At 38.9% G+C, this 26,895-nt stretch overlaps 1 long non-coding RNA gene across 1 annotated transcript in view; it reads left to right on the forward strand.

Annotated features, from left to right (window-relative positions):
* The first annotated feature begins 5,869 nt into the window (after nt 1-5,869).
* The window catches only part of LOC131491436 (uncharacterized), a 122,954-nt gene continuing 101,928 nt past the window's right edge, over nt 5,870-26,895 (forward strand). Inside the window, exons 1-2 of the long non-coding RNA XR_009251454.1 lie at nt 5,870-6,057; nt 23,856-23,967. This is a non-coding gene — a long non-coding RNA (uncharacterized LOC131491436). The remainder of the gene's footprint in view (nt 6,058-23,855; nt 23,968-26,895) is intronic.

Below are 26,895 nucleotides of genomic sequence, written 5' to 3' on the forward strand. Positions count from 1 at the left end.
GAGAGAGAGAGAGAGAGAGAGAGAGATTTTTAAGGAATTGGCTCCCTGTGATTGTAGAGGCTGGCAAGACTAAAATCTGAAGAGTGGGCTGGCAGGCTGGAGACCCAGGGAAGAGTTGATGTTGCAGCTTGAGTCCAAATGCAGTCTGCTGATGGAGTTCCCTCTTCCTCGGGAAAGGTTAGTCTTTTTCTGACAGCCTTCAACTGATTTGATGAGGCCCACCCTCATTCTGGCTCTTACTCTGTTTTACTCAAATTCTAATGATTTTAATGCTAATCTCATCTGAAGAATATTTTCACAGAAACATCTAGAATAACGTTTGACAAAATATCTGGGTACTGTGACCCAGCCACGTTAACACATAAAGTAAACAATGACACTATCTATCACATTAGATATGTGAATGAATGGGGATTCCTCATCTTTCAAATATAGTGTGATTCCACAATTCTTAAAATTAGCACAGCAGCAGGGGCTTCCATTCTATTTTAATCTTCCACTATAAATATCCAGGAGACAGTGACTTAAGTCTCCAAGCCAGTACCAAGAACACTCTGTTAAAGGGGTCGACATATTACTAGGTCTCTGTATCTAGAAGATGCACAACAGTATCCTTGGAAAGAAAAGCTAATCTGGTTATCTGAAAACGTGGACAAATAGCAGCCTGTGCAATAATTGTACCAGTGAAGGACTGTCTACTACCAGCAATGGTAATGCCAGAGAAACTCTGATTATTCTTCCTTCTCATCCCACCTTCATTCATCCAATCAAGGCTGTCATCTCCCAGAGATAGCACTCTGATGAGGTGGGGTACTTAGACAAGTATACAGGTAGCACTCTGCCAGCTGGAAAGCCTGGATGCATGTCTCAGTAGGCAAGCCCAGGCCTCCACTCTTATTGGCACATGGGTATCCAGGGAAGCTGTCCATGCCTTGAGCCTCCTCCAGGGCCAAGGCTGGGGGTGCTGCCCTGGGCTAGCTAGCTAATCTACTTGGGTTTCAGTCCTGCAGCACACGGCCCATCCCCTTTCCTTCCTTGGATGTAATGCTGCCAAGGTTGACTTCCTAGCAACTGAATTTGAGTCATGCCAAGCTTTCTGTAAATCCTGCTAAAAATGTATTTGTATTAAACAAGAGACATCCCTCAGATCTAGACATTAGGTGTGGAACTGACTAAAAGTCTCCATTTCTAACTCATTCAGTTGTTGTAGGGACACAAACTAAGACATAATTTCTACATTAGCGACGATGCACCCTGAGCCTGGCACCCTGTGGTGACCATATTTTTCTCTTGTCCATTCTGATTGTACAACCCCCTTTGTCTGGTAATAGCACCCCCTTTCCTATGGTAAAATTGTTCCTCAGTCTATATGATCCTGATGGGAGAAGGAAGCTTGTCCTTCTGGCTTCCAGTTACCCAACTATAGGGAGATCCAGGGTGAACCATTCATAATCCTGGATCTCACTGAACACAGAATGGCCCAAGGAGTATGGTGGGGAGAGAAAGAGAGAGAAGGAGGAGGAAGAGGAGGTCATTTAAAACTTAGAACCTGTAGAATAGAACACAACTGAAGTCAGTTACACTCCCTGGGCAGAACAGTAGAGTGTGTATGTATGTGTGTGTATTGGGATTATAGATGATTTATGTTTTCTGTGGTTTTGAATTTTTTAAATAAAAAGAAAAATGCAAACAGAAAAAAGATAAATATATTCCAACATAAGGAATTCAATGTTTCAATTCAATATATGCTATTTATACTATGAAGCTAATATTAAATAATACTGATGATACACAGTAAGCAAAAAAAAAGGAAGGAAGAATCTCACAAACATAATGTTGAGCTAAGGAAGCCAGACCCCAAAGAGGACATGCCACATGATTCCATCAATATAAAGGTTAACAACAGGCAAAATCAGTTTACCAGAAGCTGTTTATCAGAAGTGAGGAGAATGATTACCCTTGGAGCATACTGGAAGGGCATAAGAGGAAGGCTTCTGGGTGGATGGAAATATTCTCTCAGCTGGCTGCTGGTTATGGGTACATACGCAGTTTGTGAAGGGAGATCAAGCTGTGCACGGGTGATTTGTACACTTTCCTGTTTGTTTTACTTCAGTGGAATGTTAACTTTTTTTTTTTTTTTTTTTTTTTTTTTTTTTTTTTTTTTTTTTTTTACAAACCTTGTCCTGTATCACCTACATCAGTCGTTCAGGAATGATGGCAAGGTTGTTCTGGTATACTTAAGGGGATGTGTCCCATAAGTTTGTTGTATTTCACATCATCTTTTTCAAATTCCAGACTAGTTCTTACTGGTTTGAAAATTAATGACTTTTGCACTTGCACTTCTTCAGTGCTTCCTTGATTTTGCAATTCTCAGCAAAATGCTCTGCATCTGCCCTTCTCACAATTTACTGTGGCATTGAAGGTGTGGTTTTCTGGACCTTGTCTGTGATTCACGTTCTGAAAGGGTAAAGAGAAGCCAGCCCTCTCTGCTTTCTCCAGATGATAATGTAGGCATGCCCAGTGGTTTATGGAAGAATAGAGCGGCAATTACTGAGCTGCACATACGTAAACATTCCTAGATTTTAGATGTAGTATATGTAAATGTAATTAGTCTGGCAAAATATTATGGTTTTAACAACCAGCACCAGTTTCCTCTTTGAGAGTAAGTTATCTTTTATTGGACAAAAGTTCCCTAATACATCTCTGTGATGGAAATAAAGATCCCAAGGACCTGGCCTGGGTGTTGGTTGATTTCAGGGTTTCAGAGAAAAACAGGCAAAGTGGGTCTTCATAAAAATGGGGAAGGAATGGATTCTTTGGTGTAAAGGAAGCTAAGAGAACAAAGGCATTTCAGGAAAGATGAGTGGAAGTCCTTAGTGTGGTGAGGATATTTTAAAAATGGAGATACTAGCATATTTTATTTCATTTATTGAATTAATCTGGTACAAATCCTAACTGTAAACTCCACTGATTCAGTGGTTGCCTTGTGTGAACGAGATTTTAAAATGGCACCTGAAGACAGGGCCGAGTTTCTCATTGAGATTGACATCATGCATGTTATCAGAGAAACAGAGACCAGGGAAAGAAGGAGCTCAAGGAGGCAGATGAGGCCCCAAGGAATGAGCCTCTGGGTGTGTGTTGAATATTGTCGTTAGGCCTTTGATTTCCATAGCCATGGAAATGCACAGGTCAAGGGACTGGGGAAGGAGGAGGACATTCAGGCAGGGAACCCAAATGATAACTAAGTTACATAAATGTAAAAGTGAGTTATCTTGAAATCATTCTTCCTACCACATTGTAAGTGGAATTTTACAGTACTTTTATTTATTTTTTTTTTTAAATATTTATTTCCTTTGAGAGAGAGAGTGAGAAAGCAGGGGAGAAACAGAGAGGAGAGAGAATCTCAGGCAGGTTCCCCGCTGTCAGCACAGAGTCTGATGTGGGGGTCAAACTCACAAACTGTGAAATCTTGACCTGAGCTGAAACCAAGAGCCAGTCACTTAACTGACTGAGCCACCCAGGCACCTCAGTACATTTAAATATATGCAACAGCTCAATAGTCCTCAACACTTTTGTAGAAGAGTAAGTTGTGCTTTGTTTTACAAAGCAATAACTTATCACAGATTTGAGAGTTTATGACATGCACCACCCCTTGTGCTATATGCGTTGAGCAAAGCAGACATGGCCATGGCTTGTGTTTAGACTTACGGTCTAGCAGAGGCAGCAGAAATAAACAAATTATTATAAAAGCATTGTGTCCAGTGCAGGAAGTCAAGATCCTATGGGAGTCTATAATAAGAAGTGCAAACTCATCTGGGGAAAAAAAAAAAAATATCTCAAGGATGAGGATCAAGAAGGCAGGCTATGTCAAGTTGCCTTAAAGATCAATAAAAAAATGGTATAAAAAGATAGAGGCACCCAACTGATATACAAACCTGGCTCATGTCAACCCATTTCAGCTAGCTATTTAATATTCCTGATAGCCCATCAGATTTCCCAGTAAACCTATCTGTATGGAAAATACAGAGGGAAGTATATTGAATTTGAGTGTTACATTTAATTAGTTTAAAAGTGCTCTCGAGTTTTATACATGATCCCTTTGAAAAGTTATTCAAACCATTAACTTTTTCTTTCTAGAAACAAAATGTCATTTAAAGAGTGGTTAAGAGTGCCTCTGCTTTAATATAAAGGCCAAAGAACTGAAATTCTGTGATTCTACACCTTAAGCATCAAATCTTATCAACAGATAACACAAATGTGATCTTTAACATTAGAAAGTCTATGTGTTTAAAGAACTAAACATAAAACCGTAGAATGATTTTCCCCATTAAAATAGAAATATTTAAAAAATATAAAAAATAACCAGTCATGGCAAGATAATTTCCAAAGAGAAACACTGGTTGAGAATTTAAATCAGTAGCCTTTTTTTTGGTGGGGGGAGGGAGTAGGAAAGAATTTGTAAAAAAGTTAAATTGTATCTTTCCTTTACTTCAAAAATCTTATTTTTAGGGGAATGCTCAGATTTATTTTCACATTTACATACACATTATGTATAAGAAAGTTCTTATATGGTAGCAGTGTTGGTAGTTATTAAAAATAGGAGCACCTGGGTGGCTTAGTCAGTTAAGCATCTGACTCTTAGTTTTGGCTCAGGTTATGATCTCATGGTTCCTGAATTTGAGCCCCGAGTTGGCTCTGCACTGAGCAAGGAGCCTGCTTGGGCTTCTCTCTCATGTCTCTGTCATATCTCTCTCTCTCTCTCTCTCTCTCTCTCTCTCTCTCTCTCTCTGCCCCTGCCCCACTCATGCTCTTTCTCTCTTTCTCAAAATAAACAAATAAACTAAAAAAAAAAAAAAACCTGGAAACAGTCGAAATGCCTATCATTTGGGGAACTAGTATAATATAAAGCATAGTTTATCCAAATAACCAAAGATGGGATAGCAGGCAGCTATCAAAAGCTATCATTTTATAAGAACAGTGGATAACCTGATAAGATGTTCAGAATATATTATGTAATGAGTAGAAGCTCCCAGTTGCGATGTAGAGCAGGTACTCGAGTTGGTTGCTAGAAGAGGGAATCTTTCCCCTTCTTCCATTCCACCATCGACCTGTAAACATTCTCAACTTGGAGAATGCCAACAGGAGCACTTTCAACCATTTTAGGAGGAAAAGCGGCTATTTTGTTTTCTGAGTGTAATGAAATATCTGACTCCATTTTTTGATGTTTGGTAATGGCTCTTAAGTCTCAGCCTTCCCTCTTTCCCATCTGCTCCACATCTAAGCAAGCTGGTAAGAAAGCTGATGCTGCCTCCTGTGGGTACACTGGCAGATTCCAACCAATCAAAGCCCTGCTCACATAGGGTAGCCCTCACCCCGGCCTATTCCTGGGCCACAATAACAAACCCACACCAGTCGCCTTTTACTGTACTCTGGAGCTCATTTCCAGACCAGCTGGGGAGCCTACCTTGCTCTCCCCAGAAAATTAAGTACATGAGTAATAAGTCTTTTCAAAGCTTCTCAGTGTGTGCAAGTAGTGTATCTTGTGTCGTCAGTCTCTACATCCCAGCCACATTTTGGGTGGGGGGGTCCATCTTGTTTCTGCAGAGTGGCTACATCGCTGACTTTCATGTCCATTTGGCTGTGTCCCAATCTCTTAGTGAGTCTTCACTCCAAAGCACCTATCTATGCTCCGTACTGTGATTCTGGGGACTAGGCTTTGCAAACCACATCCCTCCTTTGCCACTTCTCCTCCCATTAGGTTCTAGAAATAGCCTTGGTCTGGAGGAGAGTGAAGGGGCTTATTCCTCTGGATTACTTACTTTTCTCACCAGCCTGGCTTGAGGAGTGACTCCTCCCCATGTAGTGGCAGTTAGCTCTAGCTTCCAGACTCTTCCCAGCACGAAGAACCAGTTCTGTCACGAACCCTTAGAAAGACCAGCTCCAGCCAGACTGTACTTCTTGGAGATCTAAGTCATAGCTCTATGAAATTCCTTTTGCAAGCTCCTGATATCCCAATATCTGCTGGCTGGTACCCACAGGACCACTTTATGCTTGGAGGTATGGATAATCCCAACCTCCTTTCTTTGTTCCTTAGACCTTGTTACCTGCTTCTCGAAGTTACTCCTTTATAACCTATTTCTTTTTGTTTTCCTTTTTCCTTCTCAATTCCCTCTATTAAATTCTCTCTGCTAAACTTATGGGTATGGTTTCTGTTTCTCTGATTTGATCCTTCCTACTACAAACAGAAACTTGTACTAATGGGTGAAGCTACTTTACCTCTGCCTTGTAGATTTGAAAGAAGAGCTTGGGTTTCTCTTTGTTTTTCCTGCTTCCAGTTGCTAAGAACACCTACAGAAGTGCTTAGGGTCAACCTCCTAGAGCTGAGCCCAGATTTCCATGATTCACTCTTTTTCCTCTGCTTTACATTCTTTGTTTGTGAGGTAGGCATATTTTCCATAGAGCTGACTAGGTGAGTACAGTCCGACATAATTCTCCCCACAGTAGATCTGAGGGCATAGGTTTGGCAAATGGGTTATTAAGAGGACCTCTTTTTAACATGAGATGTCAGCTACATTCTCTAATCTTGCCCTAGAAAAGACACCCACAAGTTTGAAATTATTAAGCCTCTGTTATTATTACCTCCACATTTGACACCTTGTTTCTCTTTCCAGTGCTTGTTATAACCTGGAAAGGGGGAATATTAAATGAGTGGTACCCTTAATTTCCAACAGGCAGAAATCAAACAGAAGGAGACTAAAATAGTATTCCCCCAAATACGTGTAACAACTGTTATCTCTGGATGGTTTTTATAGTTTTATATCTTTTATATCTCTCTGAATTTCACCTATACTGAACTTGTATCATATTTTTATTAAAGAATGATTATAATAAAATTTTTAAAAAGAAACTAAATCTAGAGAGAAATTACACTATGAGAGGAAAAATTGAACTCTCAAAAGCATGAGATTTATAATCAAGTCATGTTGTCTCAGCCATGCCCCCAGTTTCTTGTGTATCCTCCCAGCCAAGAGGAGAAACAATGGTCCAAAGAGTGCAAGAAGAAACTAACCCAAGCAGAGGCACATAAAGGGCTCATTTTAGAAGCATAAGCGAAAGAGAGTGATTAGGTAGGGGATGAAAGTAGATGTGCAGTGGACAAATAAGGGTAAAGTGGAGGGAAGAAAGAGCCCAGGGTTTGCACACAGTGGCATCTGATCTACCACCATCTATGGAGATTTCCTCAGAAAAGGAGGTTGGCTCCTGGCCCCAGCTGGCAGCTTCTCCAATCTCGCTCTCATGTTAGACATCTGTCAGCACTCTGTGAGGACCATTGGAAATCAAGGCCATTCACAGTTTGTCTTGGACCTCTTCAAGTCTTCCCACCCCTACTGGCTACTGAAAAGGAAAGGGGAAAAAAGTTATAAAGTTTCTCTAGCCACAGTGAGAATAGCCAAAAAAAGAAAAGAGAACAAGACAGTCTTAACAAAGGAGAAGTGTTCCCAGGACGCCTCATTGTCAAAGGCTCCATTCATTCATTCATTCCCCCAAATGTTTATTGAGCATAACTATGTGCCAAGCATGGCAGTCAGCACTGGTGACACATTATTAATGTCAACCTGAGCTAGGCGTCCTTTATCTTGCCCTATGTTCTTCCGTCAAACAAACTAGAGCTCCTCCAGCCTCAACTCACTTCCACCCCTCTTAAGATGTTCTCTTTCCCCTGAGAGCAGAATATAGATTGTACCTATCACATGCCTAGATATCTGGGAAAGGGGAAACAAGACAGGGGAGCTCATCTTCAGTTGAATACCCCAAAGGGGCACATATCTAACCAGTGATGGCTTCATCTGCTTTCAGTTGACTCTGAAACTTTAAGCTCAAGAATATATACTTGTACTAGGTGTCAGTCTTCAAAAGTACAAACATACATAAATGCTTTTTACATGTTGATACCTTTGTTCATGCTACTTTTTCTGGATTTTCCTTTATCATTTTTCTATTTGCTGTCAAGTTCCTACATAATTTTTTGTTTTTTTTCTTATGAAATATTCTATGTCATGTATACAAGATGTATATCTAATGTGTGTTGTAGATAGATGATAGATAATATAGAGAAGATAGATAGGTAGAATAGATAAAGGATGGGGCACCTGGGTCCGACTTCAGCTCAGGTCATGATCTCATGGTTCATGAGTTTGAGCCCCAAGTCAGGCTCTGTGCTGATAGCTCAGAGTCTGGAGCCTGCTTCAAATTCTGTGTCTCCCTCTCTCTCTGCTTCTCCCCTGCTCACACTTTGTCTCTCTCTATCTCTAAAATAAATAATAAAAAATTAAAAAAATAGATAAAGGAGCACTAAGAAAACAACCGTGTATACTCCATTCGACTTCAAAATTAGAACATTACAGAACCATTCAAGCTGCCTGTGTGCCTTTCCCTGTATGCATTCCATTATCCCACTCTCAGCTTCCAGAGGTTAACCACTATTCTGAATTTTGGTTTTATTATTAACAAATCCCTTGTTAACTGTCCCTTATTTTTATTTATTAACTATCCCTTGTTCTTCTGTACTGAATTCTCTACAAATTTATGCCTCTGTTTACCGTATCTGTTTTATACCTTTATATAAATGGAATCATACTATATGTATTTCCTCATGAATTACTACTTTCAATCAATCTTATGGTTTTAAATTAATCTATGTTAAATTTTGCACTACTTTTTTCTTTCTGCTGTATAATATTCCACATAATGACTGTACTGCAATGTATCGATTCTACTGATTACAGGAATTGGAAATGTTCATGGTTTATTGCTAGTAAAATCAGTGTTGCTGGAAACATCTGAATAGATTGAGTAGGAATGTCTCCTACTCTATATGCACAAGTTTCTCCTAGGCAATATTCCTAGAAATATAATTGCTGAATTTAGGGCTTTTAAAATTTGGGAGTTAATACCAGTGTACTTTCACTGTGTTTGGATCAATTTACATTCAATTGGCATGATATGAGAGTTGCTGTCGCTCTATGCCCTTTACAACAATCAATATTATTAGACATTTCCAATGCAAATTGTTATCTTATGCTGTATTATTTGGCATTTCCTTTTTAAATGGGCATTTTTAAAAATGTTTATTGGTTCTTATGTTTCTGCTTCCATGAAATATCTGCCCACAACTTTGTTCATTATTACATGTAGCTACATGCTCTATAATCAATATATTTTATTTTTTAATTAAATTTTAATGTTTATTTTTGAGAGAGGCAGAGTGCAAGCATGGGAAGAGGCAGAGAGAGACAGAGACACAGAATCTGAAGCAGGCTCCAGGCTCTGAGCTGTCAGCACAGAGCCCGACGCGGGCTAGAACTCGCGAACCGCAAGATCGTGACTTGACACTTTAGTTAGACACTTAACCGACTGAGCTTGGTGCCCCTAATCAATATATTTTAGATACTAATGCTTTTTATTGTTGTTAAATGCCTCAGATACCTTTTCCAAATGTGTGGCAAGCTGTAGTTTCACTTTCTTTATGCTATTGATGAACATAGCTTCTTAATTTAAAAAATGTAATTAGCTTTATCAGTCTTTCCCTTTTTGATTTGTACTTATTTATCTTTTTTCATATTTTTTACACTTCGAAGTCACATATATAATCCCTTTCTAAAATTTAAATTTTAAATTAATTTTTACATGTAGTATAAGGAAACATGTTCTTTTATTTTTCCAATGGCAGGTTCCATGTATTTATCCATTCTTTCCATCTTTGCTCTGCAGTGTCATTTTTGTTGTCTATTGCTTATATAAATGCCTATCCCATCATTTAACTTTCTGTTTGGTTCCATTAGTTTGCCTATAGCTGCAGCAATCTAAAGAGCCTTAATTAGTAGAACTTCAAACAAGTCCTACTCTGTCCCTAGGCAAATTCCCCTGTCGTGTTTGTTTTTCAGGAGTATCTTAGTTTCTTTTTGTCTTTTAATATAAATTTCAGAATTAGCTTGTCAATTACACACACACACACACACACACAAACACACACACACACACACAAATCTTACAGAGATGTTGATTGATATTGCATTAAATCTATCAATTTAGGGAGAATCAATATCTTTAATAGATTGAGTATTTGTGTCTATGAATATTTCATGTTTCTCTACCAATTAAGTATGTAAATTGATAGTCATTATGGAAAAGAGTATGGACATTCTTCAAATAACTAACCATAGAACTATATTATCCAGCAATCCTGCTTCTGGATGTGTATCTGAAGGAAACAAAATCAGAAAGAAATATCTGCACTCTCATGTTTATTGCAGTATTATTTACTATAGCCAAGATATACAAACAATCTAAGTGTACATGGATGGATGAATGGATAAGGAAAATGTGATATATTACATATATAATATAGTATATATATAATTATATATTTATATAACATAATAATATAATATCATAAAATACATCATATCTATTATATATAATAGAATATAATTCAGCCATGAGAAAGGATGACATCTTCCCATTTGTGACCACATGGACAAACCTGAGAAGACATCATGCTCAGAGAAATAAACCAGAGAGAAAAAGACAAATACTGTATGATCTCACTTACATATGGGATCTAAAAAACAAATACAAAACAGTTGAACTCAAAGAAATAGAGAGGGATGCCTGGCTGGCTCAGTCTGTGGAGCATGCAACTCTTGATCTCAGCGTTGTGAGTTTAAGACCCGCGTTGGGTGTTGAACCTACTTAAAATTAAAAAATAAAAATAAAAGAGGGATGCCTGGCTGGCTCAGTCTGTGGAGCATGCAACTCTTGATCTCAGCGTTGTGAGTTTAAGACCCGCGTTGGGTGTTGAACCTACTTAAAATTAAAAAATAAAAATAAAATAGGGGTGCCTGGGTGGCTCAGTCGGTTGAACATCTGACTCCAGCTCAGGTCATGATTTCACAGTTTGTGAGTTTGAGCCCTGCGTTGGGCTCTGTGCTGACAGCTTGGATCCTGGAGCCTGCTTCGGATTCTGTGTCTCCTTCCCTCTCTGCCCATTCCCTGCTTGCGCTCTGTCTCTGTTTCTCAAAAATAAATAAATAAATGTAAGAAAAAAATTAAAAAAATAAATAAATAAAAGAAATAGTAGATTGGTGGTTGCCAGGGGTGGGAGGTGGGGGAAATGGGGCGATGTTGGTCACAGAGTACACACTTCCAGTTACCAGATGATTAAGTTCTAGGCATCTAATGTACAGCATGGTGACTATAGTTAATACTATATTGTATACTTGAAATTAATTAAGAGAGTAGCTTTACCTGTTCTTACCACACACACACAAAAAGAATAACTATACAAAGTAATAGATGTGTTAGTTAACTTGATTGTTGTAATCATTTAACAATGTATATGTATATCAAATCATCACTCTTTACACTTTAAATATGTAGAGTTTTATTTATAAAATAAATAGTTATAAAATAGTTATACCTTACTAAAGCTGAAATGTGTGTTAGAAAAAAAAAAAGTTACTGTCCTCTTAAGAATTGGCATTGTTACTCACAAATAGAGGTTAAACTGTACTGGATATTTTTTCCTGCATCTATTGAGATTACTTTTATCCTTAAATATGACAATATGATAAAATATCTTAATAGATTTTATAATGTTGAATCAACTTTTCCATCTAGATTACAGTGATAATGGAATAACACTGGGTTTAGATTATGACTCTATCACACTATATGGTTGAATGTTTACCTACTAATTTTTTAAGTTTATTGTTTTACCTCCCAAATCCCCTTGTATTCCACTAGTAGTACACATACTTCACTTTATGAAGTGTTGGGCTAGATGATCTTCCAAACCAATCTAGAATTCAAGGGTCCAGGGAGTGGTACAGATGAATGCTGAGCTCAAAAATTAGAGGGCTTCCTGGTAGCATTGGGAATTCTTAAGGAAGTCATGTGTGGGAATAGTAAAGAGGTGAGATTTAGATTTTCTGGGACTTTCTAGCTGAATTCTAGCACACGGGCTGGCATGACACTAACTTAAAAACTATTTATATGATGGTTAAGTTCGCCAGGAGGCTTGATCTGAGTTAGGTACACCCGAGGTTCACTCTATAAATGATAGGCTACTAGATACAACCAAGTAATCAGTTTCTACATTCATAGCATTAGTTGGCATCTGATAAGAAACTCAACATGAACTTACCGTGTGCCTGCAGTTACCATCTCACTAGTATCAATGTTGTTTATGAGAATGCAGTCTGAGTTTTATGGTAGAGTCATTAGGACGAGGGCATTTCTCCAAATAGTGGAGTACCTAAAAAGCACACTAAATATATCCTAAACATCCCCAGTGCTTGCTTACCTAATAGACAAAATATGCAGAAATCCAATGGGCCACTCTTTATGTGGACCTATACAGTCTCTTGTGGGTGGGTAGCTGTTTGCATGGCTAGCTTTGCTCAGGAACAGGGGATAGCTTGCTTTTTGCAGTTCCTGTTTATTTTGCAGCAATTGAAGTCCTTCCAAATAGCAGTTAATGAGAATTACAGAGATATTGCGCTGTCTTGAGAAAGTTGTACAATTCCACAGGCTATCTGAGTCAAGATTTCAAGCAAGCAAGTGCACATTACAGTTTTTGAAGGGTACCTACCCCACCTGAGCTCACCCAGGCAGCATCTTTCCACGTCGCGGAGTAAGAGACATACAACGGGAGACCTGGTCTTCTTACAGTCTTGGCTATTAGGTGCAGTAGAAGTTTTTAAAGTGGTTATTAGTTAATCCAAAAACATCTGACCCTTGAAGAATCTGTTTTACTAATCAAAGAAGAGTTGTTCTAGATATTGACTGTTCACTTTTTACAAGTCTCATGTTTCTAGTTTAAGATATTTGAATTAGATTTGCCAGTAATTTACTGTATGGCTTTGGCTACTTATTTATTCACCTGGATCTCAACATACCTATGATAAAACATTATTAAAATGAAATAAAACAAAACTACAAAACAAAATTTGGATTGAGTAATCACCAGAATTACTTCTGTTTAAAAGATGTGTAGTTCTAGAGTGTGACTGACATCCAGCAAGGATTTTATCAGCTGTAACTACCTGAGAGTCTACTCCCAGGAGTGTCTTCTGTAGGTATTGATTCTCAAAGACAATCTGATTCATGCTTAAGACACAAGAGGGACTGGTTGACATGAATAGATACCTTGGGAAATCAGTGAGCAAGGTGAAAATAGGATATTGAGATATTACCCAACTCAGCCATCAATGCAGTTCCAAAGCCTTTACCAATAAGTTACAGAGAGGGAGGGAGGGAAACTATAAGAGACTCTTAAATACTGAGAACAAACTGAGAGTTGATGGGGGTGAAGGAGAAGGGAAAGTGGGTGATGGGCATTGAGGAAGGCACCTGTTGGGATGAGCACTGGGTGTTGTATGGAAACCAATTTGACAATATATTATATTTAATTTTTAAAAAGTCAAATTTAGAATACTCAAAGAGCCTTTAGTCAAAACAAGGACAGTCTTTTTTCAACATTTTTTTTTTTTTTTGGGACAGAGAGAGACAGAGCATGAACGGGGGAGGGGCAGAGAGAGAGGGAGACACAGAATCAGAAACAGGCTCCAGGCTCCGAGCCATCAGCCCAGAGCCTGACGCGGGGCTCGAACTCACGGACCGCGAGATCGTGACCTGGCTGAAGTCGGACGCTCAACCGACTGCGCCACCCAGGCGCCCCAGAAACAAGGACAGTCTTTATGGCTAAATAAATGGGGTGGCAAGGGCCATTTCAGAGTTGAGAATTTTAGAGAAGCAGAAATCGTGGCTTTTATTTTAGATGGCTGAATACTAACATTTGACTCTATTAGTTACTGGTTTTGTGACACTGGGTGAGTTGCTTAACCAGAGCCAGCTTCTTAAGCATGTGACCTGTGCAGTCACATAAGACCCTACACTTAAAAAGGTCTCATGATTGGCTTAATATTTTGCTGCTGCCATCTTGAAATTCCCGGTAACTTTTGAACAAGGAGCCATGCATTTTTACATTTCACTGGGTCCTGAAATTATTTAACTAGTCTTGAGCTTAACCTTTCTGAAACTTGGCTTTTCTGTCTATGAAATGACAATAGTAATGCTTGTTCAGAATCACGGTGAGGACTGAGTGAGATAATTATGAAAGTTTCCAACAAGCTCAATGTATGTGTTTGCTAAATAAATGATAAGTCTTGGTCCATTTCTAAACCCAAATCTAACTGTTCTTTAAAAGGAGACACAAGACTCAGTTTTGTTCATTTGTTTTGTTTTGTTTTTTAATTTTTTCCTTACTTTACATTCACAGACTGGTGCAGTTCAAAAGTGGAAGCATAAAACCATCTTGAATAAAAGCTATTTTTGGCCAGCTTAGAGATATTAAATATAATAAAATTTCTCATGTGTTTATAGTTGGTTCTGGGGCTTCCCATGGATTGATAGTTCTGATAAGGCTTTTGAGAATGTCAACAGTATACTGCATTTCAAACAGTACAGTGTGTCCATATCAACAATTAACATGGAGTTTGACCCCTTACATGTCTTCTCTGGACAAATACGCCCTTAAATGGCCAATATCTTACTTCAGTAGATCTTAAGTTGTGGGGACAATGTGAGTTGTTACTATGGAGAAGTTATGTCATTTATCTCCCTTGAACTCTCCGTTCTGAACACATTATTAGTTTTTAAAGAATATGAATTCTTCAGTTTCAAAAGAGGTCTTCTCCTTTCACCTCTTGCTGAAGAGATTTTGATGAATATCTTTTGTTGTTTGATTTTGTTTCCATTTACACATTTTTTCTGTATTTTAAAAGAATTTGATGTGATAGTCATAGACTTGCAATTTTACCTAGAATGGAATGGAACAGAGAGTCAAGGGATTTCTAACAAAATAAATAATAAAATTGTAATGATAGCTCACATTTAATGAACTACATACCGGTAGTCTCAAGAACTTATCACATCTGTTATTTTATCTTCATAACAGCCTTATGAGATATGTATTTCCCCATATGTAAATATAGAAAGTGGGGTTTAACACAATGAAGTAATTTGATGAGTCACATTAGTTGTAACCCTAGACTCAGATCCATGTCTGCTGAATTCCAAAACATGCATATTTAACCTTTATGGTATCCAAAGCAAAAATATCAGATAAGTAAAGAACTTACCATAAGGGAGGAGAAAGTCAGTTGGTATTCATTCATTCATTCACTCGTTCATTCAGAGGGAGGCAAACCATAAGAGAGTCTTAAATACAGAGAACAAACTGAAGGTTGATCGTCGGGGGTGGGGCGAAGGGGAAAATGGGAGATGGGCATTGAGGGGGCATTTGTTAGGATGAGAACTGGGTGTTATATGTAAGCGATGAATCACAGGAATCTACCCCCAAAACCAAGAGCACACTGTATGTTAGCCAACTTGACAATAAATTATATTAAAAATAAAATAATTAAAAAAACCAGAAATCCAATATATATTCATTGACCATATGATGAGTCAAACACTATTCTAGGCAATGGGGATATAATGCCTACAATAAATATAAGGGGCTTAAAAAATGAAAGGCAGAGCCATCCAAATAAATTCATTATTTGAATTGTGCTAAATGGTACGAAGGAGAAGTGTAGGATATTTGGTGAGTGTGTAATAAGAGAATGGATCCCAATCTTGTATGGCCAAAAAAAAAAAAATAAGTCTGCTTGAGGAAGTGATAATATGATAACATATATTATCATTGAATTATATAAATATTGTACATAAGTAAACAGTCCAGAGGAGAAAAGTAACCTGCTCAAGATCACACAAAGTCAGTGGAACATTTGGTAACCCTAGTTTGTATTCTACGGTTCTTTCCTATGTAGGGGGCTCTGCACAATCATAATGGATTCCAGTTTCTCTTAGTAGGATCACAGGACTATATGCAGGTGCAAAATATCCTTTTCACTGATGAGAACTCACATCTAGAGAAGCACTCTCTTGAATGTCTGAATCTTCTTTCATAATCTCTGGATACTTCAAAGAATACCGCTACCTTGACCGAAGCACATACACTCACATCTCCTTCCTTAAATGTTCACATGTCTCTGGACATTCCTATCCTGTTTATCATAAAACCAAACAACTTTCAAGATCTAAATATGTGTAACTTCTTTAAAGGTTAAACATGTTTCTTCCTCTTGAGATTTATGTGTGTGTACACTCAGGGTTTCCAAGCCTTGCCATTGCCTCAGGGAATAAGACAGCTTGTTTTGGCTATAGTTTGGGAAGAGCTCAACTGAAATGTTGCTCAGATAAATGACACAACCCCCATCCCTGATGTCATGGCTTTGCTATGGAGCTGGTGCAAAGAAGTCCACTGAGGTTATTGAAAAGGAATAAAGAGTCACTCGTTATCTTGGGTTTTTGAGAATTGAACCTTTATTATATAATCTCATTATTTTAGATAACTTGACTATGACTGTAGTTCAGATCACTTTCAGAAATACACAGTGTCCACCAGGCATGGTGTTTGGTGCTAATAATTTCGGAATGAATAAAACATTACCTGTGATATCCCTCCTTTCTCTCCTTCTCTTTTTATTTGCTTCGCTACTTCATCCTTAATTTTTTTTGCTGCTTTTAGTCACTGAAAGACAGTATATAATTTGGAGGAAATACCCCTTAATTACTAGATTTCATGAACTCCAAGAAAGTTCCATTTCAGTTCTAAACTTTTATGAAGATAGTAAGTGGAAAGCTGGGTGCAAAAGGTAATTACAAGATAATATTTTTAAGATCTTGTGACAAAAATAGATTTAAAGTATATTTTAATTGGGTGGTAATTAATTGGATGACTATTGTCTCAATGCCTTTTTTAATGTCTAGAGTACTTTATAGTGTTGTGATAAAGGTAATAGTAACAAAGCAGTATGAGGGCCTAAAGAAGAGTTCTTGATTCAAAATGGAACAGAGAGTGTGGGTGAGGATGTCTGAAAGGGAAGCGTTCCTTAAGAAGGCAATGCCTGAACAATCAGAAAGATGACTTTAAAGAGGAATGAAGAAGAGTAACATTCCAGGCAGAGAGAATCCTTTGGATAAATGCATGATGGTGTAAAACAACAGAGTGTTTTTAAGTTTCTCCAAGGCCAACCCTACCATTTTATAGAATTCATAGCCTCTGGAAAGACAAGGTTTGTGTGGAGCACTTGTCTGATGTGTTAGTGTCAGAGCAGGTACCAGAACACCAGCTTCCTGACTCCAAATCACTGGTTTCTATGCCAGTGTGAGATCTTTGTTCTGTATGTTTAGACTACATTCCAAGACCTCACTGTTGGTCAAAGTTCCTATAAACATTCTGGTTATCCCAAGCAAAATTCCTCAGCACAGGTTGCATGAGAGTGAGTCCAAGATCACCCTCTTTGCTAGATGAAAGATTATTGGAGTTTGTTATGAGATGAACAAATTGTGGAATGTCTCTAACTTTCTGACAGGGATGGGTCTTACTTAATGTTACTTTGAAAAATTCTCTCAAGCGACTTTGTTTTGACCCAAGTGGGAATTCGAATGCACCTACTCTCCTCCTCCTCCTCTCTTTCCTTTTCTTTTTTCCTCCTCCACTACCTCATTCTCAAAATTTTGTTTCTCTAGTCACTGAAAGACAATTTATGTTTTGAGGGAATCATATAATTTAATTAGCATATTTCAAGAAGCTCAGGAGAGTTTGAATTCTAACCTTTTGAATTCTAACCTTTGAGACCAGGTTAGGAATGCAGAAGATAAGCTGTTTGACCTTGAGCAAACCACTTCTTCTGTCTCCTTCTTCTTATCTGTCCACTGAGAGGGATTGGACTGGCTGGCTTTTCACATTCCTCTCAGCCCTAAAGTTTAACATTTTGTTTTTCTATGTTGCTGGCAGAAATACTGAGTTTCTTGCAACTTGTTTCCAAAAATTGTTTTCCAGGAGTTTGATGAAAAGGAGAGCTAATTTCCCAAGCATGAGTCTGCTAATGGCTTGCACAATCTCCCCCTAGTTCTTTTAGCCAAAAATCATCACTGACTTTTCCTACCTCTTGAAGCTCTTTCCGTTTTTCTAGCATAGCTTCCTATTATGATTCTTGGATGATTTTCCATGTTTCTCCTGTGGCCAAACAAAAATAAAACAAAACCAAAAACAGCATTTCTACAAACTTGTGGAAAGAAGTCATCTGAAACACAACTATTAATGTTTCGGTGATCTAAAACAATTAAATTCTCAAAGAACAGTTTGCCATGTCCCCCCATGCCCTGCCTTTTCTAGCATCTGAGGAAAAGTGTCCCAAGTAAATGCAAGGCTAAGATGTAAGGGTGGAATTAATTTCCTCTTCCGGGATTGCTATAAAATGGGATTTTTTTTCTTCTCTCATCTATAAATGTGGAAATAATGTTCTAACAAAGCTAGGTGGAAAAAATGTTGACATCTCTTCATTCCTTAGTTATAAGATCACCAACACCCTTTGGAGAACTGATAACACACATAAATTAGTTCCCTCACACTAAAAGAGAGCCTGGTTCCCCAGTGGAACAGTGAAGAAGGTCTGGGAAAATGCTTACAGAAAGCTGTTATACATGCATGCTATAGTATAGTTGTGACTGGTTTCCTCATATCATTGCCTATGAGTTCTTACCTTTTCCTTATGTTCCTATAACATTCTGCTTGGGGTTTCCCAAAGACCTACAATATGCCATGGCTTGTCCAAATTTTTCCGTCTATGAGAGATGCCCCTTTTACCACCTATTCATTCTGGCACACCCTGGAAGAGCTCCTCAGATCACTCTTCCTGAGAATCCTATCCTAACATCCATGAGTTGGATTCTCATCCTACAATTACACTTCCATCATGACAGTTCTTATATTACACTCCAATTACTTTTAAGCATCTACCATGCCTGGAGGATAGGGTCTCCATTTGATTTACCTCAAAATACTCAGCACATGGGCAGCTAGGTTCTGAAGAGTACTGGATAGCACTGAACTAAGCTAGTGAAGTAAACTCTGATAAATATATCTTCCAAACACAGAGATAAACACACGGTGGGCTTCAAACATGTGTTGAAATGATTAATAAACTAATTTTAAGTAGAAGAAGAGAAAATCCATTGTTTTGTAAGGGTGTGACATTTTTGTTGGGTACTTTAAGAAAATGTTGACTTACGTCCATTCAAGATTGTCAGGGTTTTTATTTCAGAGCCATTTGGAGTCTCTCTAATTAAGGATGGTTTTTTCAATGGATGTAAAGTTTCTGTTATACATGATGATTAAGTTCTAAAGATCTGCTGTTCAACAGCAGTGTGTGTTCTCACCAAGAAACACATACATATACGCAGACACCAGAATACAAGTAAAGTTTTGGAAGTGATGGGTATATTTAGTACCTTGGTTGTGGTGATGGTATCATAGGTATATGCGTATGTCCAAACCCATAGATATATGCATTAAATGTGTGCGTTTGGGGGGATATCAATTGTACCTCAGTAAAGCTAATTTAAATGTAGGTTTCAGGGTAAAGAAGGAAGCATAATTTCCTCTTGATTTTTCCAAGATTTGATTTCCTATACTGAATGGGAGAAAGAGCTCTGGAGCAAGGGTCGGCCACCTGAATTCAAATCCTAGCTCTACCACTTAATACTGTATGCAACTTAACTTCCTCACTAGTAGAAAGGAAATAAATCACCTGAGAGTGTTCTGACAACTGAGCAAGGTAACACTTATGAAAATATTTTGTAAATATTAAAGCAATTTACAAATATTAAGTCAAAGTGGCACTCCCCTTTTCCTACTGAGCTACCTAATCTATTAGTATTTTTCTTAACCAAAGGAAAATTGAAGGATGTGACCAGCAGAAAAGTACCACTTTCCTCTGTCCCTTTCATTCCAAAGCTCTGCCTATGGCTAACTTTTCTTTAGCTTTATTGAGATATAATTGACAAATAAAGCTGTATATATTTAAAGTGTACAATGTGATGATTTGACATCCATATATTTTGTGAAACAGTTACATTACTCAGGTTAATTAACACATTCATCACTGTACAAAGTTAACTTTTTTTTTTAATGTGGTGAGAACACTAACGTCTGCACTCCTAACACATTTTTCTATGCCTAAATTTTTAGATGTAAAAGATGGTTATAATGAGCAGTTGGCTCACCATTGCATTGCAAGGCTTTGGCACATTGTTGGGTGTTTTGGAAATTATTAATTAGAATTTGATTTAAACCAATTATTAATTGGGATTCCAAGCATTAACTGTAATTGATAGATTTGCTCTCTAGTTACATGAATTCCATTTATTAATTGCAATAAGCAGATTTGCTTTGTAGTTACCCAGGAACATTTGATCTTGTTTCTTTCTTTGTGACATGGATGAAATACCATCTTACACATCCCTCCCTGTATATTTCCTCATGATTCACAGTTCTCAAACGCTGTATATTGAAAATGGACTGTTAAATTGCAGCTATTTCCCAAATTGTTTATATGCCTGCATGTGTTAGTGTTTTTATGTTAGCATTGAATAGTGGAAGGCAGAGGACCTAAGTATGAGTCCTGACTCCCTGACTTTCTGGCTGTGTGACAGTAGTGAAGAAGTTTCAACTCCTTAGATGAAAATAATACTTGCGCTGATCCAAATATTGAGGCAAAGGAGAAAAATAATACTCTACAACATCTTCAAGTCAGCCTATTAATCACTTATTGACATATTCTTTCATTAAGCAAATATTTATTAAGGGGTCAAGTCCTATATTGGGTATACTGTCATGAGCAAAGCAGATATGGTCCCTGGAATATACTTAAGGCCCACCTTATATCTTGGTCACTGGACAGGGTCCCAGATTAAAAGTAGTGTGTGACTTGATGGGGGGTGGGGGAGAGGGGAAAGTGGGCGATGGGCATTGAGGAGGGCACCTGTTGGGATGAACACTGGGTGTTGTATGGAAACCAATTTGACAATAAATTATATTTAATATAAAAAAAACAAAGTAGCCCTTCCAATGGTGGAGCAAGATCTGCCTAAATTCTTTCAGTGATGAGTAACCCTATCCTTCATATTTCTCAAGGAACCAGAGTGTTTTAGATAGCCCTTTCATTTTGTGAAATCAGTCTCCTAGGGACTATCTTCATTTTGTGGAAACGTTAGCGCCTGGTGTCCCACAGAACAGTTTCCGCCTGGCCATATACCATGTATCTTTTAATTTTTAGGAAAATTTGAGACAAAGGAAACACGATCCTGGAAGTCAGTCAAGATTCTGACACAAAACAGGTTTGTTTTCAAAAATATCCTGTGATGGTTAATTTTATATGTCAACTTGACTGGACCACAGGAAGTCCAGAAATTTGGTCAAACGTTATTCTGGGTATGTTTGTGAGTGTATGTCTGGATGACATTAACATTTGAATTGGCAGAGTAAAGCACATTGCCCTCTTTAATGTGGATGAGCCTCATCCAATCAGTTGAAAGCCTGAATGGAACCAAAAGGCTGAGTAAGAAGGAACTCCTTGTGCTGACCTCATTGAGCTGGGACGTCATTCTTTCTTGCCTGAACATCAGCTCTTCTTGGGTCTCAAGCTCGCTGACTTTCGGACTGAAGCTTGCAACATCTGCTCTCTTGGTTCTCAGACCTTCAGACTCAAACTGAAACTATACCACCTGCTTATCTGCTTCCCTCAATCTCCAGCTTGCCCACCGTAGATCTTGAGTCTTCTTAACCTCCATAGTTGTGTGACTCAATTCCTTATAATAAATATCTCTGTGTATATAAATATTTTCATATATATATGCAAGACAAGATTGGGAGTGAACCAGTGCCCTGGTATTTATGAGGAGTGTGACAATGCAGCAATGTCCATACTGGGCAGGGGAAGGTCTGTTTGGATAGGAAAGTTATGGGCTTGATATTAGGCTAAGACATCTGGACTGTCTTCTCAGGAGCATGGAAGCCTTTGGAAGGTTTTAATCAAGGAATAGACGTGTCTGCTTTGCATTTAGAGACATCATTCTGGCAATTATGTGGGTTATGGATTGGAGGGGACCAGACCAGAGGCATTGGATATTCTACCTTAAATACACTGATTGATTGGATATATCCTGAACACCGGTTATGTGACTGGCATGTTGCTGAGTGCTAAGGTTAGGCCAAGGACAAAGAATGGGGACACAAGAATAAATCAAATGATTTTCGTATTTCCCATGGATCTCACAGTCCAATGTGGTATCATAATGGTGATGTTTTCAGGAAAGATTTTGATGTTCTTTCCAGGCTTAATTCCAGACTCTATAGCAGTTCTTCAGTAACATGTGTGAACTAAGTGATTAAGCAAATGACTGAGTAAATGAACGCGTAGCTACCAGTCACAGTCCAAACTGTTAAGTGAATCAAAATTTTAACTGACAATCTTAAAACCTCGTTCTATTTACAAAGAATTTTCTCATCCTCTACCTTATATAATTCTCACAAAGCACTGCAAAATAAGTGATCTTTTTGATCATACACATATATTACATGAGGTAATTGAAGCTTTAAAGAAGTTCTATTATTTATTCATTACATAGCCAAGAAGTGTAGACTTGAAATCACATCCTCTAATTTCGAATCCGTTTTTATTTTCATTAGTCTCTCTGTAGCAGTTAGTAATACACATCCTCAGAAGGTAATTTGTAGAGAGATTCGAGCCCTGTGATAGTCTCCCAAGGAGACACAAAGCAAAAATTAGTAGAAGAATTCACTAGTCAGTGAGATAACCCACATGCAAGTTGCTGAATCACCCTGGCACCAAGTGGGGAGGTAAGTGATGCATCTTGCAGGAGTGTATATGGCTTCTTGACATAGACTCTGTTCATGGATTCCCATGGAGTCATTCACTTGTTCGTTTATGTGTTCCTACATTCAGGATGTCTTCCAGCATATTAAAGCAGGCCAGGTCTGAAAGGATGATCTCACCCTGTCTGGGGAGCTCAGACCCTGGAATGGGATCTGGCAGGGATTTTCTCTCCTGTAAATGTGGGTCAGGAGGCCTGGGAGGCAGCAAATCAGAGGGCTACAGGCCAAATAGCCCCTCCTGGGGGCAGGATGGCTCTTTCTGAGGCAAACATCTGCATCATGTGTCTGTCTGTCCCAAGCCTCCTCTGGCCCAGGGAACTGTGCCTGTCTGTTTTAAATTCTAGAAATAGGAAAATCAACTCAGATTCCACCTTCCCTGCACTGAACAGAGAAATTTCACATAATATATAAATTCAATCCAATCTCCAAAAAGATCCACTGCTTTCCAATCCAGTTATGTGAGCCCAAAAGTGACATGTTAATAATGAAGGAAATTGGGCTTTCAAGTAAGAGAAAACAGGCTTCAAATCCCATACTAAACTTGCTGTGTGAACTTTACCAAATGAATTAGCTTCTCCAAACTTCAGTTTTCCCATTTGAAAGATGGAGAAAATATTAACCTCACAGGATAGCTGGTAATATTAAGTGGAAAAAATTAAAAGGATATTAAGAACAGAGTCATTTGTTGCGTATGAGGCCCTGTCCTACTTAGAATTTCTGACTCATCACAGAAATCCTGTAACTGATGAACCAGAGCCTGAAGGCTGATACATGTCTTTCCTGAAGGTGGAAATACCACATAAGTGGTAGAATCCAGAGTTCAGAGTCAAGCCCAGTGTGTCTGACTCTGCATTCCTGCCTATCAGCTTGATGATATATCATCTCTGTGATCTTCTCTTTTGACATTGGGTATCCTTCTCCCAGATCCCTTTCTCGACCTTTGCTTTCTTCATCAGTGAAAATAATCAATTTGGCTTATTTACAGATAAAGACACCTAGACTTGTCATCTGAACCCAGTACAGCCCAACACCAGTGTTCTGTGGTCCTTCTACTCATGAGTCACCTAACTCAAGTCCTGTCACATATTCAGTGCACAGTAAGTGTTCATTTTTATTTCTTTACAATTGGCTCCAAAGTAAAAGCACCTCCGTGACTTTCCGTGGGATACCAGTAGCTATGACTTGGTGCAGATGGGAAGACCTTCTCTCCCTGCGATGGAGCACGTGGCTGCAGGTTAAGTGGTATCTGAATGCTCACTGCAGGTTGCATGTGTGTTTCTGGGGGTGGTATTTTCCACCTGCTCTCTCGTCTCCAGGTTTGGTTCACAGCCAGCAGAGGTCTGGGCAGGTACCAATACCAGTCTCTCCTCTCATGCACTATAAACTAAAAGAGAATGGAGACCCAGCCTCCACCCCCACCCACACTTAAGGAAGCAATTAGAGACCTGCTGGAGAAGGTGAACTCTTTGGGTAGTTTCTTCAGCAAAGAGATTGGGATGACACTTCACATCTGTTGTAACTCTGCTGCCAAACCCTGAGAACTGCACTCCCTAATCCTTTATCAACGTCCCTGGCTCTCCAGGGAAGCCTTTTTCAGAGTGTGAACAACCGGTCTTCAGCACGTTCTCTTCCCATCTGGTAGACGGGTCTTAACCGATTTTATCATTATTCCCTGCGTCCAGACTTACAGTGTCATTGGAGAGTGAGACTGAAGAATGAATATGGGTGCCCTAGCAATAGGCAATGGCCTGCCAGGGACTGAGTGTGGAGTCAATTAGAACCAGGCTACCTGGGGTTGACAGTTCCATCCTATAGGCCTATATGATGCTTCCAATGTCTGGAATGCTATTTATTTCCTTTTCGTTGACTAATTGTATGGATCCATCTGCCTTTTGCATTTAGGGTGTTTGGATGAAATGTAATTACAATCTAATCATTGCTAGGTTAGTTTCCAACATAAGCTGAAGGGCCGTCCCTTACACAGCTGTATGCTGGGAGTTCTGTGTCATTCACTATGTGTCATATGATGGTACTACCTGCCACAAGGTTAAAATGCCAAAATTCAAGATAGCAGAACCGTGATTGTTGCTTATGTGGCCCAAGTCCATTTAAAATTCTACTTTGAAGTGGAAACTGTCTAAGAGGTGTGAAACTTTAGGGACAGAAATTTTAGCCTGGGCCAGCAATTTCAGTTTTAGAATCCTCAGGAGGCACTGTGGATAACTCTCTCCCCTTTTTAGAGGGCAAGTGTGTATCAATTTATCTCCCTTGGAAATATTTTGTAATATTCACAGTAAATAAATATGGGAGCTAGTGAAAATATGTATATTATAGAAAGGGTAAAATAACTAATTGCTTTGTAAAACACTGAGTCAGGTGTTTGTAACCACAATCTAATTTTACTTTCATGATGATGCATGAGAAAGATGTTTCCTCCATCAATGTAGAAACAGTCTCAAGAAAACTAACTTATTTGCTTGATTTACCGCTAGTCTAGAATGTCTCTGAAAACCTATGCTCCTGCCATTTCATAATATTCCGTATTGATGGTGGCTTTTCTCAAGGCCCTGTGCCTTTTCAAGACCCTTGAATTTGTAGCTCCTTGTACAGAACGGTAGGGAGGCAGAGAATTGGGCTGCTTTCCAGATGAATACTCTCAAACAAAGAAGTTGCCAGCCAGTTTGGAAGTAGATATCTCCTTGTATCAAGTGGCCCCACCTCTTGGACAGAATCCAGAAGTCTGGTCCGTTCTCTTCTGTGATGGTTTCCACCCCCTTGATGACTGGGTATGTCCTACCTTGTCAAAAAGACATCTGGGCACAATGAGTGCTAGACGTGCTTGTCTCTAGAGCCTGAAATTAGTAGCCATCCGGTGAACAGCACGCCTCAGTGGCTACTCTGAAAGGAGCTCCAGAGGCAGGGGAAGTGGGGTAGGTCTTACTGGACTGCAAAGAAGACAATGCATCTCACGTCATCCTGTCACACTGCGCCTCCATGTTAGCCAGCATGCTCGTGTACCCGCTCGCCCTTGGCTTTAGTGGGACCCTGAATGGTAGCCTTCTGAGGTGCTTGGCAGGTCTCTCCCCCTGTGCTTGGTTGCTAGGAAGTTGAATCCTGTCCCTCCACAACCATGTGGTCTCTCTCTCCCTGGATTTTGGAAACAACACTATTAACCTTAAACTGTTTTTGTTTTGTTTTGTTTTGTTTTTGCCTTCCCAAAGATTCATTAGCTTGAGCAGTTTGTTGGATAATGCTTGTAGCCCTGTTCAGAGCCAAATGACTCCAGAGGTTTTATGTGTGGCCCAGATTTTTAATTTGGGTTTTGAAAGCTGTTCTTGTCTGGACCCTGTATACTAGAGGGAAAGTAGAAAGAATTTTAAGTATGATTTTCTGTTGGAAGAGACCTACTATAGGCAGACAAGGTGGGGGGGGGGGCAGCAGAAGGCAGTACTATGTGTTGTTATGTGACAGAAGAACAGGGTCAGAAGACACCCTTACTCAGGACAGCTGGCATCATGCCTGTTTCTGACTCTAGCAGCGGAACCAGTTTTTGCTGGCATCAGGAGCTCACTGTCTTACTAGGGAGAAGAACAAGATCAAGTTCACATGTGTATTAGCTGTGGAAGCAAAGGGTCAGGAGTATTGTGAGAACTCTCTCTGGGGACCTAGGGACAAAGCAGATTCAGTATCCGTAGTTTACAGGTGAAACAACTAAGGATCTACACCAAGAAACAAACAAACAAACAAAAAAATGGTCTTTAAAAGCTGTGCACTCATATATGAGGATTGAATAAGCCTCTCCCATATTTAACTTATTCATTCACCCAACTTATTAGATACCAGTGCCCCAATACTAATACAGGTAGTGCTGAGATCCAACAGTGAGCAAGACAGATGCATTTCTTAGAGTCCAGTATGGGAAACGGGCAAATAAAAATGAACAAATGAATAATAATCTCTTATTATAGTAATTATTATGAAGGAACAATAAAAAACAGGGTTTGAGAGAGAATATTGGCGATGAA

Source organism: Neofelis nebulosa, chromosome 12 (assembly GCF_028018385.1).
Source record: "Neofelis nebulosa isolate mNeoNeb1 chromosome 12, mNeoNeb1.pri, whole genome shotgun sequence".
In the NCBI taxonomy this organism is placed as follows: Eukaryota; Metazoa; Chordata; class Mammalia; order Carnivora; family Felidae; genus Neofelis; species Neofelis nebulosa.